Source organism: Sinocyclocheilus rhinocerous, unplaced genomic scaffold, assembly GCF_001515625.1.
Source record: "Sinocyclocheilus rhinocerous isolate Xijiao unplaced genomic scaffold, SAMN03320098_v1.1 scaffold562, whole genome shotgun sequence".
In the NCBI taxonomy this organism is placed as follows: Eukaryota; Metazoa; Chordata; class Actinopteri; order Cypriniformes; family Cyprinidae; genus Sinocyclocheilus; species Sinocyclocheilus rhinocerous.
The window spans coordinates 677,334-687,141 of NW_015641608.1; the positions used below are offsets into that span (position 1 = coordinate 677,334).

Genomic DNA, 9,808 nt, shown 5'->3' on the forward strand with positions numbered 1-9,808 from the left:
CTTTCCTCTTTTACATCACCTACACACACAGGAGTCCGGTGAGAGAGAACAAAGCCAATAGTTGTGGAACTCCAGTATGTAAGGCTGTCAAGGCTATTTTGTTCACTTAAACATCGGATAAAGTGATTATTTTCTCTTTAATACAGATTATGCCAATGTATTTTTCGATGAGTTGCTATGTTAGCAATAATAACGTTACCTGCTTGACGGAAGAGATTTCACAACAAACCCCACCCAATTGCTAGGCTACTCAAAACTAGCCCAAACTAACCCCGGTAAAAAATCGCGTTCCGGGGGATAAAATACACGTTATTGGGTTCGCTTAAACCCGTGGACATGAAAAACAACCCGCGGCAACAGAGATAAAGTAGCCCAATTCCACGGGAAAACCGCGGACTTGGCAACACTGTGACGGAGAGTGTCTACAACGGGCACAACCACAACAGCTTGAAGTTGTCTAATTTGGCACAGTCTCCCCGCTACACTAATAGTAGTAAGGCTTTCCTCTGTGTAGGCTATACCTATCCTTACAAGTACAATTTTAGCTGTATTATTTGTGTCCCCTTCAAAAATTGCTCTTGAGAAATTTTATGTTTATTGTCCCGAATTGTAGACGAAATTTTCGCCCCTGCTGAAGGGGCCATCAAGATGACTAAAAGAAGTTACACCAATAACCTTTTTTCTCAAACCCTGAAGAACAGTAAAGTATCAAAAGAAATATCTTAAACTGAAAGGCCAGATGTCTTGCGATAGGCTCGCGAGAGGACGAATCTCTCCAGGTGCCCCCCCTACCAGATGTCTTGCGATAGGCTCGCGAGAGGACGAATCTCTCCAGGTGCCCCCCCTACCAGATGTCTTGCGATAGGCTCGCGTGAGGACGAATCTCTCCACTCTCACTTGTTTAAAATGCTCTAGACACGCCCCTGGGTTTGGAATATTGTCTTGGACAATTTAAGGGCCTTGGCGTTGGAGAGGTCACTGCAATAACTGATGGTGAAACTGTTGGGGAGCCACACCGGTTACATGCTCGCCCACAGGCTGTGCTCTGGACTATCCTTACATGAGCGCGGCTGCGCGAGTGACATGACACAAAACAGAACCGGCTTCATTATTCAAGAGGAAAGGATATCACATGCAAATAAGATGCAAATCGTTCATTTTAAACAGCGAATTCTAAGCACTGAAATAAATTAAAGCACATGCAAAAGTGTGAGCAAATTGTAGTTTTGCCGGTCTGTGCGATCAACCATTGATTTTTATAACAGCTCCATACGTGTCTTGTATGACTAGAGAATAAACCGTTTACCGCATATACCATCATCATCATCATCAATCAGCATTACCCTGCCTTCCGTGCTCTGATCGGACAGCGGTGATAATACACTCTCAGGTCACGACAACACAATCCATAAACACGCAATACACACGTTCATCCAGAAAAACCGCTGAAAGGCTTACCTCGTACGTGGTCTCATCATTCATTCAAACTCCACTGTTTCGTTTGGGTAACTGGACATATGAATGTGCTTGATCGCAGCATTGCACAGACCCATAGAGAGTTGACGTCATCATTTTTTCCCACTCGACCAGCGAGCGAGTGCGAGCTTACAAGCTCCTTTTTTTGTCATTGCTTATTAAATTACACTTCTCTTCTTTCCCTGGCTGTTTCCTAACTACAACATTACCTTGTTTATTATGGTTTCCCTTCCTTCTATTATGGGGGAAGTTGTGGATTTTTTTTTTAAAGTTGGAAAGGAGCTGTTGTTTCACAGGGGATGTCCAAGTCACATGATGCTACAGGGTGAATCACTGGATGCTGTAAGAAGATGGTCTCTTTCACATGCATTGTGCAAAGCAAATGCTTGAGGCTCTTTCTTATCATTCACAGTCTACAATACATTTTTTATTTATATTTAGAATTTGTATATGTGTACATCTACATATTTTATGTATATCAATTGACCCTTCGAGTTTGATTGACAGGCGATCTGACCAATCATAATGCCAAATCTGCCATTTTTGTCCAACAATAAAATCAGACCTGAGAGTAGATTAACGTCAGTGTACTTGAACTTGGGAAAAAAAGTGTCCCCTTGTCCAAATACCCACACTTGCGGTCTTGGCCCCCCCCACTTAGGCTTAGTGTGTGAGGCTTAGTGTGTCCCATCATGCATCATGTTCTGGAAATCAATCGTGAGACTTTTTGCCAAGATCGCGCGAGAGGTCACGGAAATCTTTCCAATGTAAGTTAAATATGAATAATAATAAAATATTACATATAATTTGGTAGTAAAAACAAAGTGCTACACGTTTTATTGCGGCAAAGATTAGAATAGGCTATTTATTTTGTACAACATTTGCAACTGCTTTTTATCACTTAATTAGAAGCACCACAAATTAAAATTGTCATGTTATAGGGACTACTGAACAGACATTTAGAAGTTGATTTTAAATAGCAAAGTATTGAAAATAAAACTCTGTAAACACTTGCGTTTTTACAACACTATAAGTGTGTCCCATCAGGTAAATTAAAAGTTGTACACACACTTGTGGTCTTCATGCTCACTTGAACACTTGGGTCAAATACAGGAAATACGTCATATAAGTATAGTCAAGTGGTCAAGTGCAAAGACAGCAAGTGTGGGTATTTGGACAAGGCATTTGTATTGATGTGTTTCCGCGGTTGAAACAAGATACATTCTGATGTTCATTCATGTTTATTTCGCGATATAACTAGTAAAGAGGAAGAGATGATCGGTTCACGTGCTGCTTGAACTGAGGCGCTACAGCGATCTGTCACGACACATTAAAGAGCAACTAAATTGTTTGAATTAAAAAAGGGCAAAATTTGAAAGCTGAGACTTTGTTTCATACCTAAAGTAACCTGCTCTGTCTTGTCTGTCAGAGCGTTGTTTGTTTCGTCTTTGCTCCGCGATGTAGGCTATTTTTCACCACATGGTGTGTGGCATGAGAGCGCCATGGCTTGTCGGACATTGCAACAGTAAGGAAAAGCAAAAATGTGACATTTATAATAATGGGTTTATTTGATTATTGTTTTTGGTAAAATAGTTCTGTAATTGACAGTAGTAAATAAACAAATATCGAAGACTAATTGCAAATAAGATAAGACTAAAGTATAGTAATTTTATATTATATTTAAATATAGTAAATATATGTGACAAAATGACAAATGATACATATATAAGATATTCCTACACAACGATTTTAAGTTATTTATTTATTTGAGGATTGATCCTCTTAGTATCAGAAGTGCCCACACTTAAAGGATCTTTCCTTTCATCCCTGCTAAACAGCTGGCTGTGTTTGTGCCTGGCTGAGTGCATATTGTGCAATGACATGCTGTCTTTCGCGGTGCACTGCTACAAATCAATACGAGTTGACTTTCGAACTCGTATTACCAGTGAAATGGTATGGGGAACTGACTGAGGGAAGGAGGAATGGGACTTAATTTATGATTTCTTGGGAGGGGCTCTATTACAAAAGTCAGCTGTTTGAGGCACTGGCACACTTTGAAAAGTTACTTGAGGAATAAAGTTGATCCATGTTTAAAGCGGATGAGTATCTTGTCTTGCCATCCACCTGACAGCTTAGACAGCTGAGCAGCTGTGTTTACCTCCTTCAGTGGAATTTAATATAGAGCAAAGGAAAAGACCTACCTGCCTTTAAACGGACCAGAACCCCCATGAGGTTGTTCCAACAGTTAAGTGTTTCCCCACCAGCACCAAAGACAGTCACACTGCTTCTCAAAAGTCTGTTTGTCAAATCCCAGAAGAACGAGGTGAAGGGGTCTAGAAGTTGTTGTAATAAATCAAAATGTATTAATTTAGCAATGACAGTTTAACATCTTACATTGAATGATTTATGGCTGGGACTCTAGGTGGCATGACACTTTTGTTAGGTTTTTTGGTCAAATCTTTGACAAAACACAAAACCAGAACTTTTACCACAGTGTGCGGCCTGGGAAATGACTCGCAAACACCAGATGGGACTTGTTTATTCAGGTTTATTAAATTATGATGTGTTTAGTAATAGCCTGTAATTTTTTCTATATAAGGCAAATATAATATGTTCACTGTTCAGACAGCACTGTTTGCTCATTGTTTGTTTTACATAAAGCAATAGTTCACCCAAAAAAATAGCTATTTACCCACCAACAGGCCATCTAAGATATGAGTTTGTTTCTTCATTATAACGCATTTGGAGAAATTTAGCATTACATCTCTTGTTCACCAATGGATCATTTGAAGTGAATGGGTGCCGTCAGAATGAGTGTTTAAAGAGCTGATAAAAACACGAGTAATCGAAGTAATCGAGTTTATCAATTAACATTTTGTACAGTGAAAAGCAGTGCTAAATTCATCATTAAGATGTTTTTTTTTTTTTTTACTTCAAACAGTTTCTTCTGGCTAAACTACAAGTCCTCTATCCATAATATTGTTTCTCCAGTGAATAAGTGATTTGATGTGTAGTCCGACTCTAACCATTAGGCCACAACTGCACCCATATTCCTCTCCTGATTTAGAATAAGTCAATTCATCTGAATCAGGAGAGAAATATGCACAAATCAAGCGCAATTTACAAACAAAAACAGTCCAAAACGGTTCTAAAAAAATATGTTGGTGGATTTTAATGTGAGAGTATAACAGGGGATGGACTTTATCACTGGAGGAAGTGTTTTTATGTATTATGGATTAATACATGTATTAGCTTTTCACTTCACAAGATGTTATTTGATGAACTGGAGTTGTGAGGATTACTTGTGGATTATTGTGATTGTTGTCGTGCAAGTGTCTCGAAACACAGAGGCATGTTTATGTGAAACTGATGTGACCAGTTGTGCTTCTGGCAGTAAAATTATTTCAGCAGACACATCTGTGTGGCAGAACACCTGTGTGAGATATCTCACTGCAGAACCAAAGCCATTATTTCACAGCACTGTGGACAGGTGTTTGCACATAGCATATTCTGAATCAGAAACACAGTCAACAAGAAAAAGACAAGATTTGTACATATAAATAAATACTATTTTGGAGTGTTGAAATTGTGCTTACCAAGAGACAAGCCACTATTTATTCCAACATGAAATGAAAATTGATTGATTTTTTAATATGTTTTTGCTCTTATTATAAATAAATAAATGGTTCACATTTCAAAGAAATAAATATTTGCCTCTAAACTTTCAATAAAAAAAGGAAATTGCCTCTGAAATGGCTTTCCTTTTCAGCTGATGCCGTTAAGCCCTCATTATGTCATGTCTCTCCTGTGTTTGTGTGAGTTTGCTGTTTCCGTGTTCCTGAGCCTGCTTCATGTTGATTTTGTTAGTTCTTTACGTTAAATTGCTTGCAAATAGATCTTTGCCTCAAACCATATTTACCACTTCCTCTCCCAGCAACAGTATAAAATCCATTCCTATAGACACACACACACACACACACACATACATACATATATACTTTTTTATTGAACACATATTAGAACCCCGATTATGATATTTTATAGTGTACAAGTTTAAAATCCATTCCCATTCCTATAGACACACACACACACACACACACACACACACATACATACTTTTTTATTGAACACATATTAGAACCCCGATTATGATATTTTATAGTGTACAAGTTGTCTGAATTTATTTGAATGTAAAGGGATAATTTACCCAAAAAATTTAAAAATCATGAAGGTGAGTAGATGATGACAGAATTTTCTTTTTTGGGTGAACTATCCTATTAAAACTTGCATATTGTGAGGAGATCTGATAAGTAGCTATAGAGTACTGAGGGAGATATACAGTACTGTATTAAGGAGTTATTCTTCTCTTTGCCAGAAACAACAAGATAATGTATTGGACTTGGATATATTCCAGAGTGGAAGACTGTCCTGTGAACTAAGTTCATACGTAATGTCAACTCACATGTGTAGCAAAAGCCTTAATGATATACAGAGTCATGACTTCCCTAAAGCTCCCTCTCTCTCTCTCTCTCTCTCTCTCACACACACACACACACACACACACACGCACACACTGGTCGCCGTGTTTTATTGGGACTCTTCATAGACGTAATTGTTTTTATACTGTACAGACTGTATTTTCTATTCCCTTACCCTAACTTTCTGCATTTTTAGATTTTCAAAAAACCTCATTCTGTATGATTTATAAACTTGTTTCCTCATGGAGTCCCCAACAGGACAAAAATTACTGGCATTACTATCCTTGTGGGGACATTTGGTCCCCATGACTTAGGGAATACCAGACACACACACACACACACACACACACACACACACACATCACATGATGAACTGCCTGAGAAAGGGTTAACAATGGATTGCAGACGTTAAGATTATTTCTCTCATATGACAACTAGTTGTGTATTGTTTGTCATAAATGAAATAAAAGAACAAAAACGTCTGTTTAATATTTTGAATATGAATCTCATATACGTTGTACAAAAATACTCTGATGAAACATGAAGTAAAGCTAAAGTTATTTACAGAATTGCATGATGCGATCATATGGAAGCCTATTCTGACACATAAGAAAAAAAGGAGATTATGTTTATAGTCCAGGAGATAGTTTATCGTTTTTTTTCATGTTGTTGAGTTAATGGAGACAGAGTTTATTGTTCATGGTTTTCTCCACACTATCTGTTGCCACTGTGTCCTTGTTAAAATGTGCTAATTAAAGAGCTGCTCTTCATTATGTCAGTCAAATACAGCCTCACACGCAATGGACAACATAGATGCAAGAAGTGTTTTTGGAAATGGAATTTCTGCCCCCAGTTTTTAGTTCATTTGCTATCTTATCTAACCCCATCTCACCCACCTAAGCCCGGACTCCGCCTCAGCCCGTAGACCCAGCGGCTCCACCTCGGCTCCTAGCTCCCTCGCCTCCACCATCACCCGTCGTACCTCCAGCTCAGCCTTGGTCAGGCGTCGACCCGCCTCCGGCTCCGCCGCGGATCTCTGGATCTCCGCCTCGGTTGCCAGAGCCCTCGACTCCACCCTGGCCCCCTGGATCCTCTGCATCCCCCTGGCTCGTTGGCTCTCCGCCTCGGGCTCCTCCACCACCTCCGTTACTCGGCCCCCTGGAGTTGGTGGCCATTCCTCCTCCCTGGCTCCTCCCTCCATCGTCTCCTCCCTGGACTCTGTCTGCCGGCCAGCTCCCGGACATCCGTCCTCCTCCTGAGCCTCCTCCTTAGTTCCCACCCATTTCCCCCCCTCTGTTGTTCTACCTTCCGGGAGGGGGGTGATTATGTCAGGTTCATGGACTGTCTGTGTCATGTTTTGCCCCTGTTTCTGTTCCCTTATTTGGTCATGTTCCTGTCCTCCTTTTGTTAATTAGTTTGATTATCATACCATGCACCGGTGTTTCCCCAATTATCCTGTGTATTTGGCCCCAGTCTGTGCAGTCGGTGTTTGTCGGTTCTGAACGTCGTTGTGCAATGTGTTACTCCTGGCTACCCTGTGTTTCCTCCTGTGGATCATTAAAGACTGTTCTGTGTGTAATCCCTCGTTTCCTCGCTCCTAACAGTAGGCAAGTGTGACAATCTCTCCCTCCTTGCAATGTAGTGTACATATATTCAAGAATATAGTTTTTATTTGTGTTTTATCGTTCCTGGGAGTTTTTCCATCACCATTGACTTTTTTTTTTTTTTTTACCGGTTTACTATTATATTACGTTTGGCAAGCGAGCGGCGCTGCGGAGGGCCGAGGGTCCATTGCAGCGGCTCCAGCTCTGGAGCGACGAGATGTCAGAGGAGGCACCGCTGAACCTGCCGTCTATCTATCCATCTTGTCTCCTCGCGGACAGAATCGCACTCAGAATCCAGCGATTCCTGCATCGCTGCAATGGCACTGCACTGGTAACATTATGACAGATGAAGCCTGTTCACGCTGCACTGAAACACACACTGCGATTTGCGTTTGACACTGTCTCACCTGCTTTATAGAATGTCGAAGTGCGTCAGATTTTGTCCTGGCCGTTAACTACTTTGACAGCTGGATCAGTTTAAGGTTCCAGTGAAGGATGTTGGAAGCTCAGATTGTTCTCATGCACTTTACAGTCTGTCCTGCTAATAAATTTCACATGCTGTATTGCACTAGACTCCACTGTTTTGTAAATATTACAGATGATTTTTTTTTTTTTTTTGTATTGGTTTCAGGACCATTACAAGTAAATAACTTAAGTTTGGTTTTAAGGCAATATGTTGTCTTTAATGCACTTCATTTTTATTTTATTTTTTTCTCACACCGTATAACTGGGTCTGTATAAATAAAAATATTCAGCTGTCTTTATATTTCAGGAAAGGTTCTCTAGCAAGGGCTTTTGGTGGTCTCTGATATTAAATGTTTGAAAAAGCCTGAACTAAAACAGCAGTAATTAATCTGATTAAAAACACCCAATCTCTCAAAATGCCCTTTGTCTTTGCAAACATGCATTTAGTATGGCTTTAGCAAAGACCTGCTGGTAATCGGATTTACAGTTTTCCCTTCTGGATTCCTGTTTGTTTTGCCAATGTCCACAGCAAGTCCAAACTGGACACCTGCACAGTCTCGATGAATGTGGCATTTCACGTGTTTCAGCCACACCTTGTATTCTGGAAAAAGCGTGGACACATACTTAACATACCGTTCCACATGTTATATTTCTCCCTGCACCATGCACTTAGTGTTCAGGAACGTTTTAGTCTTGAGCAATGGCTTGTGTGAGAGGTCACTGATAAGAGGGGTGGTGGGAGACGGTGAGAGACCTTTCCACCTCTGCCGGACTGTGTTATCACTCACACACCCATGAGGAGAACCAATTGGGTGTGTTTGAATGGGTGATCTGCATCCTGTTAGTTCTCACGCTGAGCTGTGGATAGTGGACTCATTTCTCACGTCTTGAACAACTCTCTCCATATTTATGATCCCTTGCATGTTTATTAGACTATACGGTAAAAATTGTAATGCAAAAAAAAAAAAACAGTAACACCTGTTAATTTTTAAAGGACCCTTTTCACATTTCTGGGGTTCTCAGAAGTGGATGTCACCACAGTTGGGTAAGCTTCTATGTGGTGTATGGAAAATACAACAAATATTTTTTTTTTAGTTCCCATTTGCTCCAAAAGCAAAAGAATAAATCAATGATAGCATTTCTACAAAAGAAGAAAGAACAGAGATTGATTACAGGGTCAAAATAGAGTAAAATGTCAAATTTGCGCTCATTCACTAAGCTGTTGTATTAGAAATACTCACACAGCAGAGTTTTCTGTAAATTAATGCATTAATGCCAGGGTAATACACACAATATAGCGTTATAAAGATACAGTATGTTTTTATTAAAATAGTACCAAAAACAAAAACCCTTGTTAGTGTTAATGCTTCATCACAGTCTGTGAAAAGAATCCACTGTAAGTTACCTTACAATGGCTTAACGTAAAAAAGTATAAAACAGTACCAAACACATCCTGTGAAATGAATATTATATTATATTATTATAAAGGTTATTAAAAAAATTACAGTGAAGTTTTTTTTTTATTATTATTATTTTTATAGTATACTAATTATCCACTACTTACTACTAAAAATTAAAGAGGAGTTAGTGAGTTAAGATTCCACTTTACATATAACATATCTTTGCTATAGCCATGATGTAGACCCAAATGGCACTAACAAAGAGTTTCTGCAGGATTTAATACGCTGCCCTGCATGCTTTTGTCAATGGTTCTTTACATGACGAGCTGGGGGCTTCACAGCATGATTTTACGATTACAACCCAGCAGACCGTTTAATGGTTTTC

At 39.5% G+C, this 9,808-nt stretch overlaps 1 long non-coding RNA gene across 1 annotated transcript in view; it reads right to left on the reverse strand.

The window, feature by feature from the left end:
* LOC107755241 (uncharacterized) overlaps window positions 1-1,575 on the reverse strand; it is a 14,824-nt gene extending 13,249 nt beyond the window's left edge. Inside the window, exon 1 of the long non-coding RNA XR_001641673.1 lies at window positions 1,459-1,575. This is a non-coding gene — a long non-coding RNA (uncharacterized LOC107755241). The remainder of the gene's footprint in view (window positions 1-1,458) is intronic.
* Between the last annotated feature and the right edge of the window lie 8,233 nt (window positions 1,576-9,808).